This window comes from Aethalodelphis obliquidens, unplaced genomic scaffold (genome assembly GCF_003676395.1).
Source record: "Aethalodelphis obliquidens isolate GAN/ISIS:26980383/991018 unplaced genomic scaffold, ASM367639v1 scaffold42, whole genome shotgun sequence".
In the NCBI taxonomy this organism is placed as follows: Eukaryota; Metazoa; Chordata; class Mammalia; order Artiodactyla; family Delphinidae; genus Aethalodelphis; species Aethalodelphis obliquidens.
The window spans coordinates 4,958,549-4,973,110 of NW_020837986.1; the positions used below are offsets into that span (position 1 = coordinate 4,958,549).

At 45.1% G+C, this 14,562-nt stretch overlaps 2 long non-coding RNA genes across 3 annotated transcripts in view; one reads left to right on the plus strand and one right to left on the minus strand.

Annotated features, from left to right (window-relative positions):
- The window catches only part of LOC113605179 (uncharacterized), a 121,423-nt gene extending 109,852 nt beyond the window's left edge, over window positions 1-11,571 (minus strand). Inside the window, exons 1-2 of the long non-coding RNA XR_003427061.1 lie at window positions 11,466-11,571; window positions 9,990-10,149 (exon numbers count right to left, since the gene is read on the minus strand). This is a non-coding gene — a long non-coding RNA (uncharacterized LOC113605179). The remainder of the gene's footprint in view (window positions 1-9,989; window positions 10,150-11,465) is intronic.
- Window positions 11,572-11,922: 351 nt separating this feature from the next.
- Window positions 11,923-14,562, plus strand: part of LOC113605180 (uncharacterized) — a 58,248-nt gene continuing 55,608 nt past the window's right edge. Inside the window, exon 1 of one of the 2 annotated variants that reach the window (XR_003427063.1) lies at window positions 11,923-12,097. This is a non-coding gene — a long non-coding RNA (uncharacterized LOC113605180). The remainder of the gene's footprint in view (window positions 12,098-14,562) is intronic. The other variant, XR_003427062.1, reaches the window with a different exon arrangement.

Genomic DNA, 14,562 nt, shown 5'->3' on the forward strand with positions numbered 1-14,562 from the left:
ATAAGCAGAACTAGCCAAACACGGCAAGGTCTGGGAGTGTCCTAAAAGCAGAATTTTCATTGTTCTCTGCCTCTGGAGTCAGGACATGCTACACTCTCGATGTGTGACAGTACACAGAGTATGGCCAACCAGGGAAGTTCACCCAAACTTTGGCTTCCAGAGTTTGATTGGGGTTTCATTACATAACCATGATTGATTGAGTCCTTGGCTATGCCCCTCTCCCCTCCCAAGAGCTCGAGCTGATAACACATGGCTCAAAGCCCCAACCCTCTAAACACACCATTGGTCTTTCCGGCATGGCCTGTCTCCATCCTAGGTCATCTCATTATATAAACCCTTCATGGCCCACCATGAGTAACAAAGACATTCCTGTCACTCAGGAAATTCCAAGGATTTAGAGGTTATCCCCAGGAAACAGGGACTAGGGCCAGCCAACCTCTTTATTACACAGAAATAAGACAAAATATATTTCACAACAAAAATTAAAAAAAAAAAAAAAAAACTTGCATCAAAACAGAAGTGGTGGGCAGAAGACCTAAATAGACATTTCTCCAAAGAAGACATACAGATGGCCAACAAGCACATGAAAAGATGCTCAATATCTCTAATTATTAGAGAAATGCAAATCAAAACTACAATGAGATATCACCTCACTCCAGTCAGAATGACCATCATCAAAAAGTCTACAAATAATAAATGCTGGAGAGGGTGTGGAGAAAAGGGAACCCTCCTACACTGATGATAGGAATGTAAATTGGTACAGCCACTATGGAGAACAGTATGGAGGTTCCTTAAAAAACCAAAAATAGAGTTACCATATGATCCTGCAACCCCACTCCTGGGCATATATATAGAAAAAACTATAATTTGAAAAGATACATGCACCTCAATGTTCACTGCAGCACTATTTGCAATAGCCAAGACATGGAAGCAACCTAAATGCCCATTGACAGGTGAATGGATAAAGAAGATGTGGTATATCTATAAATGGGAATATTAGCCATAAAAAAGAATGAAATAATGTAATTTGCAGCAACATGGATGGACCTAGAGATTATCACACTAAGTGAAGTAAGCCAAAGGCAAATAACATATGATATCACTTACATGTGGAATTTAAAAAAAAAAAAAAAAGGGCTTCCCTGGTGGCGCAGTGGTTGAGAGTCCGCCTGCTGATGCAGGGGACACGGGTTCGTGCCCCGGTCCGGGAAGATCCCACATGCCGCGGAGCGGCTGAGTCCGTGAGCCATGGCTGCTGAGCCTGCGCGTCCGGAGCCTGTGCTCCGCAACGGGAGAGGCCACAACAATGAGAGGCCCCCGTACCGCAAAAAAAAAAAAAAAAAAGATACAAATGAACTTATTTACAAAACAGAAATAGACCCATAGACATAGAAAACAAACTTATGGTTACCAAAGGGGAAAGGGGTTGGGGGAAGGGACAAATTAGGAGGTTGGGATTAACATATACACACTACTATATATAAAATAGATAACCAACAAAGACCTACTGTATAGCACAGGGAACTATGCTCAGTATTTTGTAATAACCTACGAGGGAAAAGAATCTGAAAAAGAATATATACACACACACACACACACACACACACACACACACTTAAAAAACTGAATCACTGTGCTGTATACCTGAAACTAACCCAACATTGTAAATGAACTGTACTTCAAAAAACAAAACAGAACAAACAAAAAAACACAAGTGGACCTAGAGCATTTGAATCAAAAACTACCAGACTCCAGCAACCCTGTCTCAGGTTCATGCAGCCTCTAACAGCACAGTCTGTTTGCATCTTAAGTTTAAAGAGGCCACTTAGATGTCACACAGTTCTCAATTTAAAGGCATCAGGATAAGTCATTTCACTTTTCTGCACAAGGTCAGCTGCAAACAGGAAATACGCAGCTGTGTAGGAGTAAAGGAATGGAAGAAAGTCGTTTACATTTGTTGTCCAATACTTCCCAATTCAATTTAATATGCCAAGTTCTTATGATAAGCACAACCTATACTACTTCAGCCAAATCAGAACATTCTAACTCTCCAAGTCAATCAGGGAGGAAGTCAGGGTTCCACGAGCCTGTGAAAAATCACTGCATCATTGTAAATTAGAACTGTCATCAGCCCTGTGGCCCCTGGACTGTCCTCATCACTAGGCTGTGAACCAAAGTGACTTAGGGTGAATGTATCTGCAGGAGAAGGCTTCAAGGGACAGGACAGAGGGAACTGCCTTGTTCAGAGAATAGAGGGAAGAAATGTTCATGAAAAATGAAAAGAGGAGGCTTGTTATCCAGCAAATAGAGGCTCTAGAAGCATCAGTATTCTCTCTGTAACTAGTTTGTTTTTAAATATGAAAGTGAGGGAATTCCCTGGTGGTCCAGTGGTTACAACTCCACACTCTCACTGCTAAGGATCCGGGTTCGATCCTGGGGAACTTCTCCTTGATCCCAGCACCTAAATATGAAAGTGATACATGCCCATAGTTTTTTTTTTTTTAAGTTCAATCAGCAAAAGGATATAACAGGAATTACATTCAAAATATTTTACAACAGCAAGAAAGGCACAGACCCATCAGAATAGATTCCAGCCATTGTACGGAGTAGGACCCACTGAAGAGCAGTCTCTATGTACAACCCAAGGGTCTGGATATCCAGCACCCCAGAATCCCACTTGCACTCCCCACGGGGAACCACTGTCCATTTCTTCGGACTTGTTCCAGAAATGTTTTGTGCCTCTACCAGCATATCTATGTGCCTAAGCACCCCTTTTTGGAGAGATCCCTGTTTTTTGTTTTTTGTTTTTTTTTTCCTGTTTTTGAAGACACTATTCTGTTCTATAACACGCTTTTTTCTTTCAATCATGTACCTTAGACATCATTCTACATCTGCACACACAGAGCTATCTCACTTTTCTTAAGCTTTAGCAATGTTACTCAAAGTGTGGTCTGGGCACCGGTGTTAGGCCAGGAAATGTGTGTTCCACTCTGAGAAAACCTAATGGAGAGCTTGCACCAGAATGCAAATCAACTCCGTCTCTAAATACACGCTTTCCTTCAGGTGAGACAGACGTATACTTTTGTCAGTGAGGTTTTCTTGTTAAAGTCGCTGCTTTACATTCTGGCTCCAATTCCTTATCTCCTAGCAGACCAGCAACACACGAGCGAATGTCTACTTCAAGCAGCCCCAGAATAGCCCTAGAGTATGCACACTGTAAGTTATTTGACCAATCCCCTCGTGATTGGCACTGAGGTTCCTACAAGTGAGCATACATCTTATGCACCTGAGAGAATATTTCTATGGGAGAGGTTCCTGGGAGTGGGATCAAGGGTTGTGCAGTGGACGAGAATGCTGATCAGGATGGTGGCAGAGGTTAGAAGTGACCCCAGAGATAACTAGTCCAACTCTTACGTTTCATTGGGGAGAAAACTGAAGCCGGAAAGGTAAAAGCAAGCTCCAGAGTCAGACAAGTCAGTGGCAGAAGTAGGAATGGCCCAACTCCTCTAAAAGGCACTGGGTATCAGTGGAGCAACAAACTGGACATGAGGCCTTAGAGTCTGAGCTAAGGGGACTGGGGAACAGTCCCAGGGACACGTCCAGGGACAGAGTGACTGTCTCTGATATCAGTATAACATGGGACAATTAAGGGTGTCTCAGGGTCACCCTGGGGCCTGATTGGCAGGGTATCCAGGTCCTGTTTTCACGGGTGTTGCTAGGAAGACTTTGGAGCACACTGCTTGGGCCTGATTGAATCCATCTCGTGGAGGGAGGAAGGAAGAGGTTACATTAGCCCAGGATATCCTACGAAGGCAGATAATTCACCTGTGATAGTGGGTTGTGGTCAGAGGAAGAAATGGAAGAGTGAAAAGGAATTCGAGGCAAATGAAAGGTTAAAAGGGCAGAAAACAAAGCTGTGTAAGACTATGACAGAGGGAGAGTTTCAGCAAAGGCTAGAGGGAGTCACCACAGATTTAGAAAAAGGAAAAGAGCCACGGAGTCTTGGAAGCCGAAAGAGCCAAGTTCCCAGAAGGAATAAGGAGACAGCTGTGTCAAAAGCTGCAGGGGTTCAAGTGAGATGAAAACTTTCAAATAACATTGGATTTGGCAACATGGAAGCCACTGATGACCTGGCTGAGAGTCACTTCAGTAAAGCAGTGACAGCAGAATCCAGACTGCAGTGGCTTCAGGAGGGAATGGGAAGTGAGGAAATGGGGCCATTGAGTATAGACGTACCGATGACTGATTGGGAAGGTGGGAGGGGTGGGGGGAGGAGGCAGCTGTGGGAACCAAGGAGCATGTCCCAGAAGACCTTCGCTCCACTTCTGCATCTACGTGGGCAGTTTACTCACGCCCAAGGCCATAAGTAGCTGGAGAGAGAAAGCGGGAGCCCCAGCTTCCTGTACCAGCCTCAGCGGAATCATGGTTCCCTGGGGATTGGTATAAATTATCCATAGCAACAGAACTCAGTGCCCAGCCTGTTTGCAAGACCTATGCATGGGGTATGATAAGAACAATAGTCACCATTTATCGAGCGCTTATTTATGCAGAGCTAAGAGCTTTATGCAAATTACCTCATTTAATCCTCACAACAACTCTGTGAGGTAGGCCTTATTATTTCCTCCAATTTGAAAATGATGAAACCTGAGATGCAGAGAGCTTCATTAGCCTGCTACAGGTCATCCAGCCAAGAAACGGCAGCATCAGGATTCAAACCCAGGTCCGTTCTCTCCCAACAGTGCTCCTAAACATGAAGGTGGGGTCCCTCAATCTGGACTCTATGAATCACAGGCATCAGCGTCACCTGGGGAGCATTGGAAACATGCAAATCCCCAGGTTCCACAAAAGATCTACTGACTCCCAATCTGTGAAAGTGGAGCCCAGAATCAGAGCTTCTATCCGGCTCCTCACATGATTCTCATGCTCACAGAAGTCTTCTTATGTGAAGAATTTTACCTCCTTACTGTGCGAGCTGCCTGTCATTGGTTGTCATCCACATTGGGATTTACACTCTTCCCTGAGGTTAAAGACAGCCTGGACTGCTTGTTTGAGATAAAATAATTTCTCAGGCTTTAACTTGGGCCTATTGAATGAGGATTTCCAGGGGAGAGGACTGGCCGTCTGTGTATTTAGCAAGTTCCCCAGGTGATTCGTATCTTCAGAGAAGACTGAGAAATATTGTTCTGTTATTTGCAGCTGAAAGTATTGTAAGCACTACCCCAGACTCTAATTTAGGTTCTAACACTTAATTATTCCAAGATTCATTTTCCTTGTCTATAAAGTGGGCATAAGTATGCCCACCTGGTAGAGCTGGGGTGACAATGAGATACTGTACCAATTAGGATTAGACTTACCTGTGTATAACATAAAGTAATAATGGCTTAAACAAAAGGGTTTATTTTTCTCTCAGGTAAAAGTTGGAGCTAGGCAATCCAGAACTGATATGAGGTCTCTAATCATTAGGGACACAGACTCTTGCTGTCTGTCTTTCCATCTGCCCTGTCATTGAACAGGATTTCAATGAGGATTTCATTCAATCCTCATTCATTAGTAGCATATTGCCTCTTGGCACAAAATGGCTGCTGAGGCTGCAGCCATTTTTTCCATAGTCCCACCAAGAGGGAAGGGAAGAAGGGATGCAGCTTCTACTCAAGATCCCCTTAAGGAGTATTTCTGGCAGGTCTTCATAACATTCCTGTTTATGTTGAATGACCAAGAGTCATGCAATATAGTCACAGAGCCACACCTAGTTGCATGGAAGCCTGAGAACTAAAATCTTTTAGTTCAGAATCAGATCTTTGCCACCCCTAAATAAATCAGGCTTCTGTTACATTAAAAAAAAAAAAAAGAAGAAGAAGAAGAAGTTTAATAAAATTTGGCAGCCACAAGGGAATTCCCTGGCAGTTCAGTGGTTGGGACTAGATGTTTTCACTGCTGTGGGCCTGAGTTCGATCTCTGGTCGGGAAACTAAGATTCACAAGCAGTGTGGTGCAGCCACAAAGATATTCTTCCACAAACTTCCTACTGCTGGGAGCTGAGGACACCTGCTGCTATGCTTTGAAATCTATTGGCCATGGCTCCCAGGAGGTGCACCCCACCCATGGCTGAGTTTGATGGCGTACGAAGTCAGACCCAGTCCTGAGAGACAAGGGATTCCTTTATTGGCTAACTTTGGCTCAAGGACTCCCTGAGAGCTTTGCCAAACCTTCGTTAGACTGAATCTTCCTTAATCTGCAGGGCAGTCTGGGACACTTGCTCCCACCTTCTCTCCCTCTCTCCTTCACTTGGGGTCTGATGGCCTTCCTGGCCTTCTCTAGATCGCACCCTATTTCCTTTCACACAGGCATTTCCCCCTAGTAAAATCCTTGCACGGTTAATCCCAGCTTGGTGTCTGCTTCTTGAAGGACCTGGACTGACAAAATTGGCAAGGCAATTCACAGTCTCTAGCATAGATTTATTTAAATAATGCATATAGAAGCTGCATAACTCAGGGATGAGCATGTAGCAGGCACTCAATAAATAATGGCTGTGTGATAATGCTGGTGGTAGTGGAGGAGGAGGGAGACAAGGGAGAAGGGGAGGAGAGGGGGGAGAAGGAGGAAGTACAGAGCCAGCCATGGAGAAAGGAGTGTTTATAGATTGGTGGGACAAGAGTCTGAAGCAAATCACGCTGTTTGATTCTCTTCCACCCCCACAATATTTCTATTACAGTAAAATCTGGTTAAAATCAATACCAAAGTCAGTAGGAAGGGGGCAAAATAGATCCTACATAGTTGTCATCTTGGGGAGACTGAACTGTTATTACTTAGCATCAGCCATTTCAAGTCATTTTTCAACAAAAAAGAACGGGGAAAAAAGAAGAAGAAAGAAGTAGGGCAGGCCCCAAGACAAAACTGCACAAAATAAACCCAATGTCCTGAACAACTCTGGTCCTCATATGGAAAAATGGTGACCAGAAATTACTTGTTGTAATGACCTAAGAACACTATTCCCATAAGAAAGTTTTCAGCATAAAAGTTAAAGCACATGCAAGTCTCTACAAAAATAATGAAGAATTCAAGGAGATAAGACAGTGAGGGAAGGCGCAATGGGGGGAAATGTGGATGTAATCTGTATAGGACACAAAAGTTCCTGGGAGGGGCTTCCCTGGTGGTGCAGTGGTTGAGAGTCCGCCTGCCGATGCAGGGGACGCGGGTTCGTGCCCCGCTCCGGGAAGATCCCACATGCCGTGGAGCAGCTGGGCCCGTGAGCCATGGCCGCTGAGCCTGCGCATCTGGAGCCTGTGCTCCGCAATGGGAGAGGCCACAACAGTGAGAGGCCCGCGTACCACAAAAAAAAAAAAAAAAAAAAAAAACAAAAGTTCCTGGGAACCTAATCGACATCATGTACTCAGCACATGGTAGAAGCTCAGTGAATGATGGTCGCCCAGGTAACTGAATGGCTCACTCAAGGTTATAGCTCGTCATTCATTCACATGTTGAAGAAAGATTTGTAGAAAGCCTACTATGTGCCAGGCCCTGTGCTAGGCCCTGAGGGTGCCACAGTGAACAAGACAGTTGAGATCCGTGTCCTTACCATCCTTCTGCAGAGAAATCTCCTTTGCAGACACTTTATGTGGGTCCCTCTACCTCTGTCTTTCCATAAACACTGCCTGAATTGGTGACCATGTCTAACAGATTAAAGCCTATACATTTTTAAAAATATTTATTTATTTATTTAGCTGCTCCAGGTCTTAGTTGCAGCATGCAGGACTCTTTGTTATGGCATGGGGGATCTTTTAGTTGCAGTATGCAGGCTCTTAGTTGTGGCATGCAGGATCTAGTTCCCTGACCAGGGATCTAACCCAGGTCCCCTGCATTGGGAGCATGGAGTCTTAACCACTGGACCACCAGGGAAGTCCCCAAAGCCTATACATTTCTTCTAAAATATTTTCTTTGTCTTTAAAACCAAGTTGACACACCCATGTAAAATGATCCATGATGCCACCTTGGATTTCTGTTAAATAACTTTGTATTAGTTATCTATTGCTGTGTAACAAATTAACCCCCAAATTAGCAGCTTAAAATAACAAACATTCATTATCTTAGAGAGATAAGGACTGACTTAGCTCAGTGGTCCAGCTCAGGGTCTTCCATAAGGTTTTGGTCAAAGTGTCAGTTGGGGCTACCATCATCTGAAGGCTTGACTGGGGCTGGAGAATCTGTTTCCAAGGTGACTCACACACAAGGCTAACAAGCTGATGCTGACTGTTGCCAGGGGATCTCAGTTCTTCGCTACACGGGTCTTTACATAGGGCTCCTCCTGACACGGCAGCTAGCTTTCCCCAGAGCAAATGATCTGATAGAAAGACAGACACAGAGAGACCAAGAAAGAAGCTGCAATGTCTTTTATAACCTAATCTCAGAAGTGACAAACCATCACTTTTCCTGTACTCTGTTGGTCACATAGACCACCCCTCTGGTACAATGTTGGCAGGGACTCCACAGGGTCTGGGAACAAGGAGCAGGGGTCACTGGAGGCCCTCTTGGAGACTAGTTACCACAGCCTTCAAGGAGAGCTTCCTCTCCCCAAACTCCACCCAAACTCCAGTGGGGGAGAGGGTGTGCGTGCAAATTCCACTGTGTGAAAACACAAAGGCACACAGCAGTAAATTCACTCTGTCCTGGAAACCCAGTATTTGAACCCCAGAGAACTGCCTTTCCTCAATCCTACTTCAGCACCACACCATAGGCCTGGACATCATAGAAGCAGCTCCAATTAAGTCATCCGTGTCTGTTTCACTGTTAGTGTCCTCCCTCTGAGGACCCACAGGAAAAATACCTCTCTGGTCTCAGGGTCAGGAAAAGTTGTGCTTCTCCTGAATAACTACTTTGTTTTTCTCATGTAAAATGTGGAATTTTGTTACCACTCACGTCTCCCTCTTTACTTTGGCTATTGGGAAGCTTGGAGCCAACCGTGTAAGCCTCTGCTGGTGTCCATCTCCTTGAGCTAATGTCACCCTGGAATTAGCTCTTCTACTTGTTCTATATCCCCTCCAATCCCTTCTCTTTTTTTTTGCCATGTCACGTGGCTTGCAGGATCTTAGTTCCCTGACCAGGGATTGAACATGGCCCTGGCAGTGAAAGCGCTGAGTCCTAACCACTGGACCACCAAGGAGTTCCTTCCAAACCCTTCAACTTTTCATTTTATCCTTTTGTATGTTTTGGACTTTTATAATTCCTCTCAAAGCTTTTGTGGATTGGAGTATAAATACACTGATAAAGTTCGTGTCCAAACGCTGATGACTTGCACACGTGTGCCATCTAGTGGTGACAGTGATAACTGCCAGAATAGAAACCTCCCTGATTTTTCAGATTTGTTTTTTCTGGGAAGTGGTGGTGTGGGAGTGTGGAACAGGAGGGAGACCAGAACCGCTCTCTGTGCTTTGTCAGGGAATTGAGACTGTGCTGGGGATTAAAGAGACTACAGGCAGGGCAAAGGAGCAGGTGATTCAATGGCTAGAATCGGACATGATTTATTGGAATCTAAAGAAGCAAAAAAATAGCGAAGATCCAGCAAATGAGGAAGGCACTGGCGGTGGAAGTGTTAAGTGAAAGGTGTTAGAAAAACTGAACAATGAAAATAGACCTGATGCAGGCAGAAGATCACTTGAAAGGTACTTAATGTGGGTCGACTGCAGATGTGACCAGCCATTTTTTAAGCATTCACGTTAACCGTAGGAAGAAGCTTAGAGTCTAATTTCGTTTTACTCAGGAGAAAACTGGGACCCAGAGGCACGGAACACCTTGTCCAAGGTCATACAGCCTGTTACTCACAGGTCCAGGATGACCCTGAGACCAGTCCTCTTTTCCCAGTACCACACTGCTTTTAATCATATGTAACAGGTGTTCATTTGGGCTTTCCTTTTGCACACAGGATTTTAAAATAAAAAATTGGACTGTCACCAAAAACTGCTGGATCCAGCAGGTTTCCAAGGAATTATTACTCACTTGTTTTGCAGCTGCCCCACGGCACACCCACAGAGGGTCAGGATGAAGGTGGTTATGAAACACTGGCTTCACCAACCTTCACTAGACGGCTCATGCCACTAGTCCACAATGACGGGGAGGGATTCTAGGAGCCAGTCGCGGTAGCTGAGAGAGCTCCAGCCTGGGGAAGAGAAGGTAAGTTCATTCAGCCACAGTGTTAACCCAGCATCTTCTCTGCACCAGGCTCCAGGCAGGATGCTGAGGTAGCAAAATCAGCAAGGCACGGGCCATATCCAGGAGCCACACACATTCCCTTTGTCTGTACCCCGATGTGCGTTCCTGGGCACGGCTTGAGCTGCAGCTAAGGGATAGCTTGGATCTGGAGGGCCCCTGAAGACTTAGCCCAGGGGTCCGTAGTCTGAGGCTGAGCTGTCTTGGAAACAGCCTAGAGTCAGGGGACCACTGGGAGGATGGGAGCTACTATCTAGGCAGAACTTGAGACCTTACCATATCAGACAGTGTAGATATAGAAGAGTTTCATCATCTCAGAGAGTTCTACTGGACAGCACTGGCCAAGAGCACCCTTTCCTGGATTTTCTGCATCTTACCAGTTCTTCCAGGCCCTTCAGATACTGACATAAGCAAGAGAGTGATATGAGTCACTGGTTTCTGCAAGGGGCAGAGCTCCATGGCTGTTCCAGATCTGATATCCTCAGAGGTACAAATGACCCATCTGAGACAGAGGGCACTTGGAGGTCAGCTCTTTAAACTTTTCAGACTTCTATGCCCATAAAAGATGCCAAAATAGGTGCTGGGGAGTAGAGGGAGTATAAGGGGGCCTCAACTTTTGAGGTCAGAAAGACCTAGGTTCCTATCCTCTCAGGTTTGAGACAAGAATTAGAATTACAGTAAGTCCCATACATACGAACGAGTTCCATTCTGAGAGGGCGTTCGTAAGTCCAATTTGTTTGTAAGTCCAACAAAGTTAGCCTAGGTACCCATCTAACACAATCGGCTATATAGTACTGTCCTGTAATAGGTTTATCATACTTTTCACACAAATAATACATAAAAAACAAAGAAAAATAAAAAACGTTTTTAATCTTACAGTACAGTATCTTGAAAAGTACAGTACAGTACCAGCTACATCACCGCTGCTTTTACGCTTGCTTCCGGACATCCCGGGCTTGAAATAAAGATATTGTACTACTGTACTCTATACAGTACTGTACAGTGAAGTACACAAAAGCATAACCACTTGTAGAGGATGCACGCATGTGACAACGTACGCCAGACACGTGACTAACTTATGTGATTGGACACGCGAATGCAGGTTCACATCTCTGAAAGTTTGCAACTTGAAGGTTCGTATGTAGTAGATTTATTGTAGTTCCAATTGTACTGAGTTCTGACTACACTACTAGCTGTATAGTCTGGGCAGGTCAACAACCTTTATCCACCACACCCTCAGATTTCCCCTCCGTAAAATGCAAATACCCTGCAGCTGGGCAGAATGAATATCCTTAAGTGCAGAAACAGTAAGCCTAGGGGAGAGTCCTGGTGGCCCAAACAAGAACCAGCTACCGCTGAGAAAAGCGGGAAGAACAGCGGAGCTCCCTGAGGGCGAAGGTCACTGCCAGATGCAAGTCCCAACAAAAAATAGATCCCCCTACATGCGCAGCGCCATGATTCTTTGCACCCTTGTAAAGTGTCCGGTGAGCAGCAAGGGCTGGGGCTAATTTAGGGCCGTTATCCTCTGTTTCTTTTGAAGTAGAGCCCCTCATTTCTCAGAAGATCTCACAAACATTTGCTTAATAGAAATCTAAGCTTGGAGAATTCTCAGGACTACAGTGTACCCACTACTTCCCTCCTCACCCGCGACCCCCAGGGCCCAGGAGAGACGCCAGCCCCGGCAGGACCCGGAGACCTTCAAGTTACTACACTTCCCAGAGGCCTCTGCGCAAAGAGAGGGGCCGGGCAGCGGCTCGCTTCCCCCGCCTCCACAGTGCGGGATGTTTTAATCTCAGAGGTGTCGCCTTCCTGGCGCTCGCCAAGGTCCCCACGCACCCGGAACAGCCCCCATCTAATCAGCCGGGAAGAAATAAGCGCAGCAAGACACTCTAGGAAAGGTAGTTTCCAAAAATATTTCTGGGAAACGGAGGGAGGCAGCGAGGTTTGCCAGCCAATTAAGAGCCGGGCTCGGGGCTTGTCACGTGACTCGCGCGGTCAGCTGCTTTGGGGCCTTGGCTTGGCTGCGGGAGGGGGCGTCCGGAGCTGTGGGCAAAGCTACTGCCGCCGCCTGGTCTGGCCTCCTCAGCCCCTGAGTCGTCCCCGCTGGCCAATCACAGCGCTGACCGCATATGTGCATATATTTGAACTTGGCGCTGGAGGACCTTGCAGTGCTCATCTCCTGCCTTGGCCTGTGCAGCAGCCAAACTGAGGCACTGGAGTTGCTTCAAAGCTTTATTGGATAAAACCATTCATCACCTGTTGGGTTCGCCTCATCTTTGGGGGCCTTTTCTACTCTGTGTTCTGATTCGGCCACTGTGTCTTCACCCATGACCTTGTCGCCTCCGAAATTTAAGTCCTGGGACCCGTCTATATCTCGTTATCGGCCGCCTCTAGTTTCATTTCTTTCCCTACCCAGCCTAAATCCTCAGAATCCTGTCCTGCCTCATGTGCTTCTGTAACAACCCCAGACCATCGATTAATACAATCGCCTGCTTTGGGGTCGCTAGGTGCTTCTGGAGGGGGAAAGATAGAACACCAACTTAACAGATTGGTGCCACTGGGATCAAGATCTCAGCTGTCAGCTAAACTAAGCTCCGTGGGATTGGGACAGCACTGGGAGGCCAAAAAAATAGAGGCGGAGAGTTTGCTGCTGAGACCTCTGGTGGGAGTACAAGGCTTTGCAAGGGCCATTTTTGTCGCATCCCACCTCATGTTTGTCCTATTAGAGCCTGAGAATGAAATGTAGAGCAAAGCAAAATATTAGTGATGAGAATATTCTAGAATGGCACGTTGGTGAGAAAGTATCAATAGAAGATCCTGTAGAGACTCAGACAAATGTTAAGTAACATGAAGAATGAAATGAGAAATAGCAAGAAAGCATGCAAAGATGCTAAATTGGTGTAGTTAAAAGTTCTAAATAAACTCAGAGAGCAAGATAAAGTCCTTTAAAAAGCATTATGATGGAAAGGGATTGCGTGTTTCTGATGGCCAGCCTTCCAGAAAGATTAAAAGATTATACCCAAAAATTCCTTTGAGAAGTGGCAGGTGTAAGAGGATCCTGGAAATCAGTAAGTAACCTGGCTTCAAAAATATAATTTTGAAAAAGGAGGTTTTTCATGAGGGGAAAAGGAGATCCAAAACAAATATGTCTGGACATATCAGAGGCCCCTACTGTGTTGTATCTTAGGAGCAGAATCCCAAGTAGGCTGGGCTCCTGCTGTCACAAAGGCCATTAAGCAGGCTTTGGAGCCCCAGGGGGAGACCACACACGGCCTGAAACTTCTCAGGAAGTGTGCTGTCAAGCACTGGAGAGGAGATTTAGTTTGATTTTGTTCTCTCACAATGATTATGTGTTATTAATTTATATCTTTCTGTTCCTCTATAGCATAGGGTCCATTTGTTGTGTAAAAAATCCATGAAGTACCTTAAACCCTATCTAGTGTTTTCACATACCACATGGTATTTGATAAAGAAAAGCAGCAAACTTGTCTGTTAACAGTTAACTGGAAAGGGTATTGCTTTGAAAACAATCCAATTTATTACACATCTGTATATCAACCTTGCCACCCGATTCTAAATTTAAATACTTCTGTTAAGAACTTCCCTGGTGGTCCAGTGGGTAAGGCTCCACGCTCCCAGTGCAGGGGGCCTGGGTTCGATCCGTGGTGGGGGAACTAGATCCCTTAGTTGCATGCCTCAACTAAGAGTCCACATGCCGCAACTAAGAAGTCCGCGTGCCGCAACTAAAGATCCTGCATGCCACAACTGAGACCCGGCGCAGCCAAAATAATAAATAAATAAAATTTTTAAAAAATAAGTAAATAAATACTTGCTGTTTACCAACAGGAAATTACAGCTACATTTATATATGTCTGTGGGGGAAATGCCTGCAGAGAATAACCACATCTTTATATGCAAAGCAAATATCCGAAACCAAAGAAAACAATTCTGGAATCCCAGGCTGGACATTAATATTTTAGGAGTAGAGCACAAGATCTTCAATAAACAAGAAAACCTACACGTTGTAGAAAAAGAAATCACATAGATATCAATTTTCCTTAAGGTAGAGCGATTCATCTCAGATTGTTCAGGACCAGTTTGGTTGGTTGTTTTCAATTCTTTGCACACCAATACTTTTGTAAGTAAGAGTTTATTTCTAGAAAAAATGAAATTATAATGAATTATAAAATACAAAATAGTGACCCCATTTTTTAATGATTAGAGTCAACATACATAAAATCACTCTAAAGTTGCTATAAGGGAATTCCCTGGCGGTCCAGTGGTTAGGACTCTACGCTGTCACGGCCAAGGGCCTGGGTTCAATCCCTGGTCGGGGATCTAAGATTCCACATCCCACAAGCCA